The sequence below is a fragment of the Colossoma macropomum genome, unplaced genomic scaffold, assembly GCF_904425465.1.
Source record: "Colossoma macropomum unplaced genomic scaffold, Colossoma_macropomum, whole genome shotgun sequence".
Classification (NCBI taxonomy): domain Eukaryota; kingdom Metazoa; phylum Chordata; class Actinopteri; order Characiformes; family Serrasalmidae; genus Colossoma; species Colossoma macropomum.
Genome location: NW_023494792.1, coordinates 10,712,752 through 10,730,820, shown reverse-complemented (window position 1 = coordinate 10,730,820; position 18,069 = coordinate 10,712,752).

The following is an 18,069-nucleotide window of genomic DNA, read 5'->3' as shown; positions in this document are numbered from 1 at the left end:
CTGAACTCCATTAGCAACTAAATGTGAGCTCGGAATTAGTTTATATACTTTATTTGTTTACAAGACTGGAGGCCTTGGACTATACGTCCATGAAAACAAACACAGCATACTGAATGGAGAAAATTAGCCAATTAACACCATGGGGCACACAGAAAATGAGAGACAATAGGATGAATTTAAAAAACGACATCGTCCAACCAGAATACAGTACAGGCATTTCATTATCTACACTCTGCACTGACAACTTCAAAGCTAGAATCCCCAGACTGTTTGGTCTGTGTAGTTTGCTGCAGAAGTAAAACAGTATGAGCTGCTTCCCAGACTAAAGCCACTCTGTAAAACTTTGCAGAAAAGCTGATATGAAACACACTGCAGGAATTAGGAGGGAGCTATTTAAATTAATCAAGATTACTGTTACCATGAGTTTAAAGAGGGTTTAGCAAAGCACTTGTCAAGGCAACTTTTTTTCCTACCTGTACCCTTGACCCAGATGACGAACTTCCAGAGGGAGAGAAAAAGATGAATTAAAAAGGAAAAAGAAATACAATTATATCAAATTTAGTATTTTCCTTGAACTGTGGGGTAAGGGGAGTCATTGGCTTCCGCCTTGGTCACATATCTAGAGACATGTTCTCCCTCCCATTAAGATATCCTGGGCATAAAGATCAAGACAAAAGTAGAGGATATTTTATGACTTACATATATATTCATAGAGATCTTGGGCGAATAACCCTGGTGGTTACACAGTAGATTTCAAGAATGTCAAAATAATACTATGGTGTATCTATGAAAAGTCAATCAAGTTATCACGCAATATATGTAGGTTGTGAGTGGTGAACAGGGAAATGGGGGAGTTGTAGATCATCCTACTGCTCTAAAAGAAGAGTGAGCCTTGGATTAAAGAAGTAGTTAAGCAAAAATGACATTTATCCAATTTTCTACCTACCCCAGATGTAGTCAGTCAGTCAGCCAAGAAATTTTTGACATTTAGTGTCCAATTTTGCTTCTTTAGCAATGGAGCTATGAGGCTAACTTTGCTGACAAACACTAGAAGACACCCAAATCTTTTCTGTAAATATGTCCTCACAACTTCTCTCAACCCACTCAAACTACTTCAAGGCCTTCATTAAAGTTGCACAGACTTGTCGATGTGATTTAAGACAGTATGACTTACTGTGACCTATAAAATAAACAAAACTTCTCTTTGTATCTTGCAACTTCCAAGTTATTTTTGGACTTTCTTCTGATTCAGAGTGTTGCTCTGTTTACATAATCACCAGGGACTTTGGACTTAATGCTTAAATGTCTTAATGCTTAATGTCTGAAGTCTTCAGATTTGAAACACTAGGTTTGGTGTGGGACTTTTTTAATGCATTTTGCTTAATTTTGTGTTTACTTTGTACCATTGAGCTCAAAACTCACCTTATTTGTTTTTCCTGTAAATGTTTCCCATAATTCTTTTAAGAGAAACCCTTCAAGTAATATAACTGTGGTTTTGATAAGTCCATTTCTCCCACTCTTTACTCTCTATTAATGATTTCAGCAAAGCTAGAGGAACGTTATAAGCCAAATGCTGCAGCCAGCAATTTTAGACAACAGGTTCTGACATTCCTTTACGTGCTTGCATATCATGCAGGTATCACCAAGAGCTTGTGGACACCTGACCATCACATTTATTTGAGCTTGCTGGACATCCCATTCAAAAACTATGGACGTTAATATGGAGTTGAAGCCCCATGTGTGTCTATAACAGCCTCCACTCTTCTGGGAAGGCTTTCCACAAGATTTTAGAGTGTACCTGTGGGAATTTGAGACCATTTATTCTAAAGAGCATTTGTGAGGTCAGACACTGATGCTGGATGAGAAGGCCTGGCCCACAAGCAACGTTCCAGTTCCAAAGGTTTTCAGGAGAGTTGAGGTCAGGGCTCTGTGCAGACCACTGGAGGTCCTCCACACCAGACTAGTCAATTTCTGTTTTTATAGGCCCAACTTTGTGCACAGGGGAACAGTTTGGAAGAGGAAAGGGCCACAAAGCTGGAAGCAAATAACTGTCTAAAATGTCTTTGCGTGCTGAAGGATTAACATTACCCTTCACTGGGACTAAGGAAATGAGCCCAAACCCTGAAAAACAGCTTTAGACCATTATACCTCCTCCACCAAACTTTGCTACTGGCATTGTGCATTCTGGGAGGTAGTATTCCAGGAGTGTTCTTCTGGAATCCACCAAACCAAGATTCATCCATCAGACTGCCAAATAGTGAAGCATGATTCATCACTCCAGAGAACACATTTCCACTGCTTCAGAGTCCAGTTGTGGTGTACTTTACTCCACTTCTGCTAACGCTTGGCATAGCACATGGTGATCTTAGGCTTTTTTGCAGCTGCTCAGCCATGGAAACCTATTTCATTAAGCTCCTGACACACAGTTCTTGTGCTGATGTTGCTTTCAGACGCAGTTTGGAGCTCTGTAGTGATGCAACAGAGGACAGGTCGTTATTAGGCACTATGCCCTTCAGTACTTGGCAGCCCTGATCTGTGACTTTGCATGGTCTGCTGATTCATGACTGAGCTATTTTTGCTCCTAGATGTTTCCATTTCACAATAATAGCACTCACGGTTGACCAGGGAAGATCTAGCAGGGCAGAAATTTCACAAACTGAGTTGTAGCAAAGGTGACATCCCATGACAGTGCCACATTTAAAGTCACTGAGAGCTCTTCAGTATGACCCTTTGTACTGTCAGTGTTTGTCTAAGGAGATTGCATGGCTATGTGCTTACTTTTATACACCTGTTAGCAATAGATGAGACTGAAACACCTGAACTCAGAAATTAGGAGCAGTGTCCACATATTTTTGGCCATATAATGTATATGGGCGCTATAGATTATGTTTATGATTTTTGTGTTTTTTTGTGCAAGAAGCAACATCTGGACACCAAACATGTCTCAACTGATCAACAACATCTGAGGGTAAGTGGAAAATAGTGTTGAGTTGATTTTCACCAAACAATTATTTAACCCCTTAAAAGGCCAGGGTCCGCCAGTGGACCCAAAGTTTAATTGCACACTTCAATAACCTCAGAAAACCTCAGTAAGTTTGCATTAAAGTTTCTGCAGTTACTAAATAATAAGCCTTAGTATGTAAAAAGCCTGGGATTTTAAGGGGTTAAGTATTGGCATTAACGTAGACACAATACCTCATATCCATTATGTGAACATTTCATGATTAATGTATCAACACAACTGGACCAAAATAACTTCCTTCTCTTATAAACCTGCCATTTTGGAAACAGTTACTGTTACAACAGTAGTGATATGTTAAATGACCTTGATATAATTTACAGATTTTATCCACCAATTTAACTGAGTTGATTCATTTTGTTAGATACTGAGCATCTCTTGGCCTGCATAACCCTCAGCTGAAGCCAAAATTGGATCACTAAGCCATCCTCCATCATGATACACCTCTAGTGCTAGATCAGCACTTTCACTCCAAGATCCTTTGTGAATAGAGAACACAGAATGAAAAGCAGACAAATTGTGTCCCTGTGGTTTGATTTCAAGCATGCATCTGAATTCTTAGATCTGGCTGTGAACTATTCCTATTAATGAATGTTACTATTATTGAGAAGGTTGTAACTGTCTGCCTCTTCTGACCTGGCTATGGTTTGACCATAGTGTCCCCACTCCAAATCTGTGTGGCTTTTATGGTGATTGCTATAATGTTTCTTTTATAGGCTTTTGACTTTGAGCAAGAATAATGTTAATACAAAATGTGTTCGCTTGGTTAGGACCTGTCTGAAATAACATTGTTATGGCAGTAAAGAACATTAAAGCTGCTCCCAATTGCCTTTGAGGGTGCCTTCAAAGTTAAACATGCAAAACCCAGAAATACACCTCAGATTGTTAGACTGTAGTCTGAAGAACATGTTCAACCACTTTGTGAATACGTTTCTTTATGTCAGAGTTTGAGGCGAGGTACTTCAAGGCAGTTAGATAATAGTCATCTCTACATTTCTGGAATTCAAAAATTCTTCACATTTATTCCTTCATCTTATGCCACATTCTTCTATAAAAAGACATACACATAGACATTGAAAGAGGTGAAAGAAACAAAAACAGCAATAGAACTTCAACAGTTCATGAAACAAGTAAGGGGGGGTCATGGAACAGCTACACAGGCCAAATGCATAGTTATCTTTTTGACTTATGTCATTGTTCCATGATGCTCCTGAAATTAAGATCTGATGACACTTTTTCCACCAGTCCTTATAACTTTAGGCTGTTTAGGAGGAGCCAATATGAGACAACGGATTTAAGTAACTAAAGCTATATAATATGACAGTTATGAAAGACCTGCTCCCCACTCAGTTTAGCTGAAACCCAACATCCTCATTAGCAGCTGAGTAAACAGATGCACATTTCTGACTTAACCCAGTTCAAACACATAAGCAAACACAAATGCACATTAATAAGTCTGTTTACATTTCTGTTGAGTCAGAATATAGATTTGTTGGAATTCTGCATTAACAGGCTAGTATAAAACATGGGCAGGATTGGTTCTCATAACTTATCTGCTAAATAAATAAATAAATGGTCGCTGTCATAGCAAAAACACGTAACTCTATTTTTGCCATTCTTTTTTCTTTTTTACATAATTTGTAAACATCAGTTGCCCAGTTACAGTGGCCTTTATTCATCAAAGTTGCATAGGGTCAAATGTGACTATGCAATGTGTGCAGTCAAATTTCACCAACATTTTTGTTATTGTGGCCTCCGTCATGGGCTGTGCAGCTTAATGGCTGTAGCCATGCAAAGTGGCTCTTATGTTGCACCACACTCCGGGTTAAAAAGGACAGTTATTGTTGCTGCTGTTGTAGTTGCTGTTAAAGTAGTTTTGTTTATTATGTAATTGTGTCTGAGGAGGGTGGGCTTCTCGCATTTCATGTCCTCCCACATTATCCCCTTCCTGTGTTTTTTAAAGGAGGGTCGTTTCTTGGCACTGTTGAAGTGCCTGTTTAAAAGTAAAAGAGCATTTGCTGGATGCCATGTTTTCCAGTTCTTCTGCACTGACACTACATTATTCATCAATATTCATGTCCTCTTTGGTGTACGATCAAACTCATGTCTGAGAAGAGTGTGTGTGTGTGATTTTGAGCATAATACAAAAGCACAAAAAGTGGGTGTCCTTATTTTACATGCACATAAACAAATGCTGCAACTATGCCATGTTCCATTTAAAGACATATTCACTGTGCTTTTGTTTTATTCTACTGACACCGCCCAAAAAATTAAACACTGCAAAACATAGCTTTTGCAGAAGCATCTCATACACTGCAATAATACACCACTATTTTAGGGAAATAATCACATTACACAATCACATCATTCTACCACTTAAAAAATAAGACATTTTATTTATTTATTTTATTATTTCTAGTCCACTGAATGCTGTCCTTTTATTGGCTCCCTATTCAAACATCTGCAAGAATTAGAGTGTGGTTCATGTAAATGATATGTACACAAGATGGTGGTAGACTGATGCTTGAAGACTGACTACAGAGATCACACTTCTGCACATTCTAACACACAACTACTGTTCATTTGCTGAATGGAACATGTTGAAATTAAGTAAACAAAGTATAAAATGTGGGCAAAATAAAATTGTATGATACATTTTGCAGAAAATGCCATATTTAAATGTCTTCCCTGTGGAAAATGAATCAGCAAATCATGTAATCTGACCAGGGGTGTACATACTTCTGCATATGACAACAGTTCCATGGCACTGTAACAAATGGGTACCTGTACACATCAATCATGGAAAATATGAACTATGCAAATGCATTCATGACTGTGATTTTTTAGTAGATATGCTAAAGAAACACGTTTAGAAAAAATCAAGTGATTTCCAGCTACAGATTTTTGTGCATGATCTAAAAAAGGTTACTATGTTAAAAATGTACTTTGCCTACCTAAATGTACGCAACTCAATCATGTTTCATTAATGTACATTAAAGTTAAGAACGTTTCTTTTCAAATGGCTGTAAAGGTGCCATTTGTTGTTTTCTTATGACGGTGACAAAATGCAAATGTAAAACCGCTCTGGAAAAAAACCTCAGGAATTCTGCCAAATTCTTCAAGGCATTACTACACTACGAGGACCTTACATAAAGCATGATTAGAGACTCCATCTGCTGTATCTGTCCATACCCAGGCAGACTGCAGCTTAAAAAGAGGTGGTTTATTAAGTGTAGAGTTGGTATTGGAGGTGTGTAGAGAGAGAGGGGGAGGCGAGAGGGGGTGTGGTGATAAGCCCAAGTCTTAAAGACTAGCAGAGCCAGGCTGACATGAGAAAAGAGTGAGTGTACTGCAGCTCCTCTGTGTGGAATGGGTTCAGGCACCTGTGTGCAATGCAGCTGAAATGGAGGATTCTGATGACAGCAGGAGCGCTACTGTATATGTGCATGTAGAGGTGGGGGTTGGGGTTTGGGGGTGGGGCTGGGGTTTGGTGCTTGGTTCTGAATTATTTGTGCAGGGAGAAGTGTCAGAATGAAAAGCATAAGGTAGAAAGAGCAGGTGAGAGAGAGAGAGAGAGAGAGAGAGAGAGAGAGAGAGAGAGAGAGAGAGAGAGAGAAAGAGAGAGCAGCATTAGATGAAATGTGCTGGGAGTGCAGTGGGCTTTCATGCCTCAGCTTCAGCCAAGAGGGGCTCTATTGGATCATAGTGACTTTATATGCTATTATATCTCTGACTCTCAGCGAGTGCATATGCACAAAGACCTTCAGCCAGGCTCCGGCATCTTCCCGCAGGATATCAGCTCATGGTGATTTCAATTTCAAATTTCAATATCACATCCCCCAGCTACAGCTGTACACGGGTTCAAATGACACAAACAATAAACCAATAAAAAATAAACAAACAAATAAATACATAAATAAATAAATAAACCCAACCAAAAAGAAAACATGTGGAACAGTGAATTCATGCCTATATCAATACAATGCAGATTCTGCCCTATATTATTTTATCCTTCCTACTGTATATTGTCAAATCCTGAGTTTCTCTCCTGTTGACACATGGCAGAGATATAGCACATTGCAGTTAACTTAAAAGAAGAGCAGATACACCAACAACAAAGGACACATCAAGGACGCAAGGACCAAAAAAAAAAAAATCTAAATTGAGTCTGCTTTCGAATAAATGCCATTCTGAGGTCGGCTTTGGAAAATGCCAAATGGGCTCCATCCTGCAGTATTCCTCTAAACCATATTTCAGAGCCAGGCCACTGGAGACACTCTCTTATTTCCTCTCTTATTTGATCAGATTGAAGTTCAGAGGAGGCAATGTGGGCCAGGTAACGAGTGAAGCTGGCGAGCAGGAGAGGGAAGATGAGGCGCAGGTTGAACTTTAGGTTCAAACACAATTCTGTTACCTTGCCAGTCCTAATAAGAAACTGCCATAGTAGAGGGATGAGAAGAAGTCTGACCCAATTTGTCTGCAGTGTCTAAAAGATCTGAGGTGAAAAGGGCTTGCAGGAGAATCATCCTGCCTTGTAATTATATTACCAATGGTCATCATTCATAGTTATTTGATTAGCAAGATAAATCACTTATGTTTCTAGCGCACATCTTAAAAACACCCATTGTTTCACCAGTTCATGAGTTTCATGTGACATCATATGAGAGCTGCCTGCTAAGCTGATGATATACACTGGCCAGATTGGTTTCTGTTGGTTATAGATGAAGCTATCTTCTTATTGTCGTGATTATTATAATATGATATAACATATTATTACATCCATCTATCTATCTATCTATCTATCTATCTATCTATCTATCTATCTATCTATCTATCTATCTATCTATCTATCTATCTATATTCCAAGTCTGCTATTAAACTAACTTTAAACTTATGAATAGAGAAAATTCAGTAATTCATGCTTTGCCCACAAGAGCATTCTTTTGCTACGTTTCACAACCTAAAGCACTTAAGCTGGAATTTAAATTTGCAACATTATGTTGTGACAAGTTTAAAATGCTCTGCTATCAATTAACATTTACCTGATTAAACAACAATGCAGCCTGATCTATCCTAATAGTGTTAAAATGTGGCATTATCTTTGTATACTTTGGCTAACATACAAATGAAAGATCATTTGAAACTGATAATACATTCTAAATGTCTTTATTTTGACAACAACTGAGTTGTATGTTACAATTTCTCATTAGATTAAAATGGATTTTTTTCCAGTGTTCTGTAAGGCTTGTCCAACCCAACAACAATTGCTATAAAAGAACACGATTGTAGGCAGACTAATTAAATTAGCAGGAATCAAACACTGTTTTCACAAATATCAATAAAATGCTGTTTCACTGACAGCAGCAAATATTTCAGTGTGTGCCCACAGTAAATCTGAGCCATTTGTTGGAAACATGCAGGGCTTGGGCGGGATGGCTACTGGTGTAGATTGAAAATGAATGGCTCAGTAATTGAGTTTGACTCATTCCGGCGCTGAAATCTTAGCTCCTCCTCATGCTTCCATCTTCTCTGTGCTTATGCTGAGTCAACAGCATGTGGCATGTCAGGGCATCAGTTCTTGCCATGAAGGAAAAAAAATTGCCTACCACAGCTTGGAAAATGCTATAAAAGAAGGCCAGGCACTCATTTCGAAGACCGCCCAAGTGGAGTCTTATTAATGAGTCCTTAATTTCATTACCTAGGCCTAAACCCTAGAAATAAAAGTTTAACCATAGTGAGATATGCGAAAAAGTGTTCAACCCAGCATGCCTGGGCACAGCCTCAGCATGTCACACTCTATGACACACCAGGGTGGCTTACTGTCCCAGCAGCCTTAGTGGTCATCCATCATGTACACCAAGAATTAAGAGCTCAGTTTACCTGTGCCTAGCCAGCGTTTTTTACTGCTGACTGGAAAAATATGCACATCGCACGAGGGTTATAAAGGCTGTCTTAGCCACCCATTTTGGTTCAGATCAAAACTGGGACCATCTTTAAAGAAGAATGTGATGTGAAAATGACTGTGTTTGATTTTACCTGTTGTGAACATGCCAGAGCATAGAAGTACTAGACATAGACTATACCTATACACCAAGTACTCTGATGATTGATTGTGCCACAATATCATCAAATTTAGTGCTTAAACAAACTCTACAGTGTCATGGAAGCTTTTATGACAGGCAAAACTAATTAATTACATGAGCCACAGTGTGATTAAAACTGAGTAGTGCAACCACAGTATGGTTTATTCTACAAACCCAATTAAAAAAGTTTGGACATGCGAATAAAAAAAGTAAGCAGTGATTTGTAACCTACTTTACAGGTATTTAATTGAAAACAGCACAAAGAGGTATTTAATATTTTACCATATCAACTATTCGTTTGTATTTTTTGTAAATGTGCTCTAATTCCAAATTTGATACCTGCAAGACATTACAAAAAAGTTGGAATGTAAACATCTGTTTTGGAACTTTCCACAGGTAAACAGGTGAATAGGTAATAAGCAATGCTATCACGATTGGAAATAAAAGGAGCATTCACAAATGGCTTAGGCTTCACTGTCGGAATAGTCTAACAGTTTAAGAACAACACACGATTGCAAGGAATTAGAGATAAAAGATTTAACCATCTACAATCCATGACATTATTAGAAGATCCAGAGAATCCAGAGAAATCTCTGTGCCAGGACGAAAACCAATACTGAATGTTGTGACCTTAGATCCCTCATACGGCACTGCATTAAAAACTAATACGCTTCTGTAATGAATATAGTCTCATGGGCTCAGGAATACTTTAGAAAACCCTGATCAATAAACACAGTTTGTTACTGTATCTAAAAATGTAAGTTAAGACTCTGTTATGTCAAGCAGAAGTAAAGGCCTAACTTATATATCAACAACATCCAGAAACACCACTGACTTCTCTGGGCTAAAGCTCATCTGAGATGGACTGATGCAAAGTGGAAATGTGTGCTGCGATCTGATGTGTCTACCCTTTAAATTGTTTTCGGAAATAATGGACCTCATGTTCTCCAGGCCAAAGAGGTTTCAAAAGCTAGCCAAGTTCAAAAGCCATACGTATTTTGGAGCAACATATGCTGCTGTCTAGACAGTTTTTTTTCAGGGATATCTCTTATTTGTTTCAGCAAGACAATGCCAAGCCACATTCTGCATGTGTTAAAAGTGTGGCTTCACAGTAAAAGAGTGCAGGTGCTAGATTGGCCTGCCTGAAGACCAGCATCATGAAGAGCAATATACAGCAACTGTTTTCAGTTGAATACAATTCAAAAAGGATTTGCAAATCACTGCTGTTTGTTTTTATTTACATTTTTTCTACTGTCCCAAGATTGTTGGAATTGAGTTTTTACTTCTGCTGGAGCAAAGTTTTCAAATCCAGACTTGGATCCAGTTTCTGATCCTACAGTATGTAATCACTGGTAGTGAACTGAGCACCTAGTATCACATCTACTAATTACAGTTTTTTTGGACAGTCACAATATGTAAATCTGAACAAAACCATACATTTCCATACTGAACATTAGGTTGATGGTATCAAAATGTTGGAATCTTAAAAACAAGCACTAGGATCACCTGCGTCAAATGAACTAGAAGTCAGAACATTCAGAACATAATCACATTTCCCAGAATGCTTTAAGGGAATAGGTTGGACTGCTGGTGGACCTCGGGGTTAAGTGGCTTGCTCCAGGGCATTGTGGTAGTGCTCAGTGAGCAGAAACCAGCAGCCGTCCACTACAAGGTGAATGCAGCCCTCCAGTAAAAGGTCAGCGCCCCATGGTACCTACCTGGGACTGATCCAACAACCTTCTAATAGCCCAACCACAGAGCTACCCCCCACCCCGAAATAACAAGCCTAAACAGTAAACCACATTGTTCCTGTAATAATTTGTGTTGTAAAGACTTTGTCATTCATACTGACATCAAGACCAAAAAAGGAAAAAGTGACAATATAAATGTCTTCACACACTAAACAAGGAGAAAATCCATTGTAATTTTACAATATTTTGCAATATTCAGTTGCAAACATTGCACCATGCTAAAGCAGAGGATAAACTAATCCATTTGATGTCACATTTGACGTCAAGAAGTACACGTTTCTGGGACACAAGAGCCGTGTCTCAGAGGTAAAGACACAACTATCACTGTTACATCACTGAAGGTGACTGTTTTGTAGGATCTTATCCTTTGAGACCTTCAGTCACCTTTAGTCCTTCACGTTCAGTAAAAAATAGGTGAGATTCTCACAAAAGGTGACATTCTGCATCACCACAGTTTCAGTGAAATGTTATAAAATACACATTTGTGTTGGTACAGCCAGCACAGACTGTTTCGATTGTGTGTGAGTGAACACTGAAGAGGAGCCTTCGGATACCAGTGCTACCAAGGTGTGGCCTACACACGGATACATGTTTCTAAAGACAGCCAGTTCGCTATCTTTGTTGTCACTATGCCAGTGAGAGAGACAACAGTGTCCAGAGTCCAATTTGCCAGCCAAAGCAACAATTGCTTGGGGTGACTGGGAGCCTAGGGGTAGGAGAGTAATGGCAGCAATGGAAAGGATGGGAGTTAAAATTCCAAGACTTTGTAGGTATACGTTGTTTAAGACAAGGTGTTGGTCCTAATAATGTGTTCTAAAAAATGTGTTGATGTGGAATGATCTTGACACGTAGCTATAGCTTCTTCTTATCAAACAAAAATGGAACTAAGCTGCACTTGGCACAATATAAAATATCAACATGGTAAAACTCTATAAACCTGAATGTACAAATAGATGTCTATATTATTATGTGTGATATTAGGCAGCTCATAGTTTATCCTATTCTTTTCAAAAGAAAAAGTTACCTTTTTGGAAAGGAAACACGTTTTGACTTGTCTCATTCTAATTGCATGTGAACACATTCTTTTTTTTTGTGGAGAGAAACAGAGGTGTTAGAGAAAGCAGGAAAGATTTGAATAAATGCAGAATTCTTCTCACAGTGTGAGAAAATAACCTAACCTTGGTTTTATTGATATAGCAAACCCAGTGCCTGCACACAAAATTCTGTCTAAAAATCCCTCTGTGATTATTTCTTCCCCTCCTTCCCCCTGGCAAGAATTTTTAACACCTAAAGCATTTTACATTAATTAATGAGAATTACTGTGTTAACGTTGACAGCCCTAATCGGAGTATCTGGAAATTGGGTTCAGAAGGTTTTCTTTCCGAGTTATTTTTCCTCTGTTCTATTTTGAGTTAAGGCACAGTTAAGCATCTCAGGTATTTCCTCCTCTTTCTTCTCCCAAGACCCAGAAATGTGTCGAGAGGTTTATGTACTTAACCACTTTCCATATTCTAGACATGGCAAGGCTTTGAAGCCATAATGTCCAGATAAATATGTAAAACAAGAGTGCTTGTCAACCAGATTCATTTCACTGCGAGACCGGGGGCAGTATCACCTCTCTGCCAACACTTCTGCATAAATATATTCATAATTCAATCGTTTGTCTTAAAAGTTTAATACTTTTGCTTGTTAAATAAGTAGTCATAAATTCCTGATCGCCTCTCTTGTCTGAGATGCTCTCATCAGCCAAAGCTCTTTGGTGCTCTTGTCTCATTCTGCTTTTACAGCATTTGCATTTTAAAATGTGCTATAATGCCAACGTGTTTCATTAAACTAGTAAAAAAAACCTTGTACCACAGTGTAAGTGTACTATCTATCACCCAGTCTGCTGTGGCCATATTATGGCAGCCACTTTGCTGCTTTAATTTTGAAAGAGGGGCTTTAATTTACTTGCTCTTTGTTCAGTATAGAAGGGATTTGGATTTCTAAGCTTATATTCCAAGGTTTCCTGTTAAAATCTTATTAAAATGGGTGTTCTTATCCATGAAAGAACCACGATAATATAATTTATGATAAAGTACTAGTACCCTTCTGGGCCTCAGAGAGCGCTTAAGGACACTCTTCATAGTTGTGCATGCCAGTAATCAGATTTAATAGCCAATCTTCACATGCTGTGCAGGAAATGAAGTGCTTCATAACGTCCATTTACGCCTCTTTACACGCATTAGGCTTGTGTTATTGCACACAGGTGACACACATAAATAAGGGCCTTGAATCATTTGTTTTCGGTTGTGGAATAAACTACCTCTGACATCTGTATTTGGTAAAGGCTCTAGTCGCAGAGGCCGCCAGGAAGTGTTTACGAGCTCCATATTGGTCTTTTCTTCATAAAGCAGCAGCATGCAGCATTGTGATTGACTGGTTGGCAAGATGGTGGTTTAACTGAGTGACACGCAGTGAAGTATGTATGCTGGCTTCAACCTTGTTCTGCTAACATCTGCACAACCCCACAGATGTGTTCACTGAAAAACATCTTTCAGAAACTCATGCAATGCATGCAAATACACACACACACACACACACACACACACACACACACACACACACACACACACCCAAGGTCATGTTTCTGAGACCATTCAGCTAAGCCATGGCTACACACCTCATATGTTGCACTAATCTTTGCACCAGATGTCTTCTGCATTTTCACCTCCATACACATACCTGATACTCTGTCTGACTATAATGTAGGGTACAGTACTGTGCAAAAGTCAGAGACCACCCCTTTGTTTATTCAATTTCCAGTCAAAACAGACATTAAGTACTAGTGAATTTTTCAGGGTCAGAAGAAAGCAGGAAACATATACTGACTGGCCACTTCCTTAAGTACACCTCCTTGTATCTACACGCATTTATCCATTTTATCAGCTCCGCTTACCATACAGGTGCACTTTTAGTTCTACAATTACAGACTGTTCAATAGCCAGGATGACCCCAGGACCACCACAGAGAAGGTATTATTTGGATGGTGGTGGATCATTCTGTGTCCACTGGTGAAGGACTAGAGGATGACTAAGCTATTGTCTCCAGTGGACCATCGAGGGAGGTCTGTCTAATAGTGTGGACAGTAAGTGGATACAGTGTTTAAAAAATCACTGTGCATTTACTGTCCACTGACCCAGCACAATACATACTGACATGCCGCCACCACATCAGTGTCACTGCAATGCTGAGAATGACCCACTGTTCAAATAATACCTGCTCTGTGGTGGTCCTGAGCATTAAAGAACAGGGTAAAGGTGGGATAACAAATTATGCAAAGAAATAGATGGACTGGTCTGTAATTGTAGAATTGGGCCTATATGTTAAATGGATCTGATAAAATGGACAATGAGTGTAGATACATAGCAGGTGTACTTAACCCCTTAAATGGCCAGGGCCACTGGCAGGCCCAAAGTTTTATTACACACGTCTATACCTTAAGAATATTTCAACCAGTTTGCACTGAAGTTCATTACTGAATAATAAGCTGTAGTATGTAGTAAGTCTGAGATTGTTTCAATAACTGAGTTGTGCTCTACAGTTTCTCATTAGGTCGAGTGGGATTTTTTAACAATCTTCTGTACTTGTCCTCACAACAGTTACAAAAGAACAAATGCGTTCGTGGGTGGAGCATGGCTCAGTGAGTTATGCTATCTATGGCTCTGATGAGAGTCCTGCTAGTCCATTGGATTGTGACAGGGAAATTCCTTCTGCCTCCTGACATATTGCCTTATATCTGCCACAAATATCCCATCCCCTAAGCTGGACAGGTAGCAGAAGCACTGACCTCTCTGTGAACTCTTAGTGAACCCAATACCTGCTGATAAGCCCTGTCTTTTCTCCAATGTGTGGGGACTGTAAAACATGTATCCTGTTTGCCAGAGATTAAGTTGACCGCCTGAGTGTCGACCGGAGCCGATAATGGAGCAGGTTTTCATTTCTGTGACACCTGGTTGCTTCTCTCTCTCTCCCTCTCTCTCTCTCTCTCTTCTCTCTCTCTCTCTCTCTCTCTCTCTCTCTCTCTCCCTCTCCCTCTCCCTCTCTCTGTCTCACTCTGTCCCACTCTGTGTGATGCTTAGCACGGATAGAATGGTACAAGCAGTGGTTGCCATTATAGTTGCTGGGTGCCATCCATCCTGCTGAGAATCTTTGCACCAGAGATCAATGGACAGTGGCAAGTATTTGAGGAATAGTACAGAGAGCATATGAGATAGATAGATAGCTGGATAGATAGATAGATAGAGAGAGAGAGAGAGAGAGAGATAGAGAGAGAGATAGAGAGAGAGAGAAGCACCATTTACTACCAGAATTGGCACTCCTTCACAAATATGGCCCACAGAGGTCTAGCCACTCGCTGTTAAATAATTACCAGATAAGTGTGCATTCATCATTGCAGAATCTGCTACTGTTATAAGTGTTTGTGGCTGAGAGAGTGTAATGCAATTCCCATGACTGTTATACATGGAGAGAGTTTTCAAATGAGTGTCGTTATTGTAAATGATTACATTTGCTCCCTTTGGGTACATATATCTAATATAATCCAGCCTGGGAGGAGAGACAATGTCAGAGATAATTAAAGTGGATGAGATGGATTAGATAATACTATACCCAACCTGTCCCATTTGAAAAGTGGCAACGACAAATCCACCAGTCCGATCAGGGTTGCATTTCCCACTAGTTCCAGTGTGCAACAAGCTCTATTTGCTTTCTGTCTACAATAGACATCTTTTATTTGTGGGTGTCCTTTATCCCATAATGTTTTCATTAAATCCATACTTCTTTAGTGAAATTAGTCCCTAGGATGAAAGCAATTAATGAAATCCCATTGAAAGGAATCCCAGTGAAAGCAATTAACTGTTGATCACCACTCCTTACCTACCATTGGCCTACAAGGCCAATAGGTTTGTGGACAATGAGCTAAATGCACAATGTCATTCTTGATCCTATAGTGAACGTTTAAAGACATAAGCTTCTTGATGAGAGTCTACTTAAATCTGAGTCAAAAATGAAAGACACCAAAATAAAAAATGTAACCATTTCTACATCTGTTGTAAACATTCTTACTTGCCTCCTACATTGGTACCACAGTATTCCCAAAAATGACAGTTAAAATACCAAGAAAACACCAAGAAAACACTCTTCTGATGATATATCTTGAAGATAGGAGGGACTTTTAAAAACTACAAGGGCTTCAGAGTGGATACTGTTTGAAGGGTGATGCTGTTTGTGTTTGCTAACTGGCTAATGCAGAAGAAGGCCTGATACCAAACATTACTGCTAAGAAACTGTGTATCATTTATTAGTCTCTTTAAAAGTGCATTTCTTTTTCAAAGTAGGGTGGAGGTTCTTAGTGGTCATACAAGACATTTGCTCAATACATGCTGGATATTGTAGTGAGAGAACAATGATGGATGAAAACATAAACAGGATACAAAATTGTATATTCAGTGAAATGCTGTGCCACAGAATAGTACATTACGTGGCATATTAATAACATATTAAAGGATAGTTTAAGCCGTAATTCTTCTTCAAGACCATTCTAATTGGTAATTGGTATGCTATGTCCTGATATGCTTCTTTGTTTTCGATAATATAAACCAGTTTGGTTGCAGGTGCATCTAATCAAGCACACAGCTACGCAGCCTCTGTTGACAAACATTAACAGTGAAACAGATCATACTGAAGAATTCATTGACTTTCACTGTGGCACTGTCACAGGATGCCACATTTCCAACAAGTCAGTTTATCAAATAAATAGAATAAAGAAATGATGGTGTGGGGCTGTTTTTCATGGTTTAGACTGGGCCTCTTAGTTCTGGTAAAGAGAAATCGCAATGCTACAGCGCACTGTGGTATTCTAGAGAATTGTGTGCCACCAAGTTTGTTCAGGGAAGACTCTTTCCTGTTTCAGCTTGACAATGACAGTATGCACAAAGCAAGTTCCTTAAAGACATGGACTACTGAATTTGGTGTGGAAGAGCTTAATTGGCCTGCACTGAGCCCTGACTCCAACCCCATCCAACACCTTTGGGAGGAACTGAAATAGGGACTGCAAATCAGGCCTTATTGCCCAACATCATTGCCTGACCTCACTAATGCTCCTGTGGGTGGATGAAAGTGAGTCCCTGAAGCCATGTTTCACTGGAAACCCAGAGGAGTGAAAGCTATTGTAACAGCAAAGGGAGACCGACTCCATATTAATGCATATAGTTTTGAATGAGATATTCAGAAATCACTAATAGATATGATGTTCAAGCATCTACACACTTTCGGCCATAGAGTTGTAATTTAAATCTACACTGTAAAAGTTATTATCGTTAGTAAAGTAACAGGAATTATTAAAAAGGAATTATTCATGTTTCAGAGGTGGGGGAGCCTTAACTGTTCCATGGGTGTCCATATTGTTCAGTTTATGTGTTACTGTATGAAATAGTACACTGATGTCATCAAAGAAAATTATTAAAACTAAAGGCCTGTCTGTTTCTGACTTGCTGGCTTTGTTAAACCAATTAATTTACTTGGTTGTTTTATTATTCCTTGTTTGTTGGTTTTGGCATCAAAATTATATCAAATATCTTCTGATTATTTTTTTTGACAAAGGCTTTTAATCTAGCAAAATGAACTTTTTCAGACAATGATGCCCGTCTGCCATCAAGAACCCTTTATATGTTCTTTCTTTCTTTTTTTTTGTATGTATGCTTGGAGCAGCTGCCTCCTGTTTTTAAGAGACTGCTGATTGAGACAAAAAAGACAATAAAGTTTACCCAAAACAAATGCAATAAAGAAAATAAAGTTTATTTGCAAAACTGCCAAGTGTTCAGTGCCATCCAATCAGATGGAAACATCTCAAAGTACAGAAATCCCTAGAGAACATTCCCTCAGACCAGGGCTACTGGAAGTGTGGCCCACAGGACAAAGTTGGCCCATGAGGACATTTGATTTGGCCCACCACAAATTTAACCCCCTATCCCCAGTCAGAAAACAAACATATATTTATACCACATATAATTTTTTTTAATTCTTATTTTTGAAGTGTTTTAGTAACAAAATATAATCTTATAAAATATTTTTTAAACCTGCTGTAGACATGCAGGACCGGCTAATTAATGCTTTGGATCACCTGAAACCCTTGAAATCAGAGTTTGAGATGTCCTGGAAAATAAACTTCAAGAAA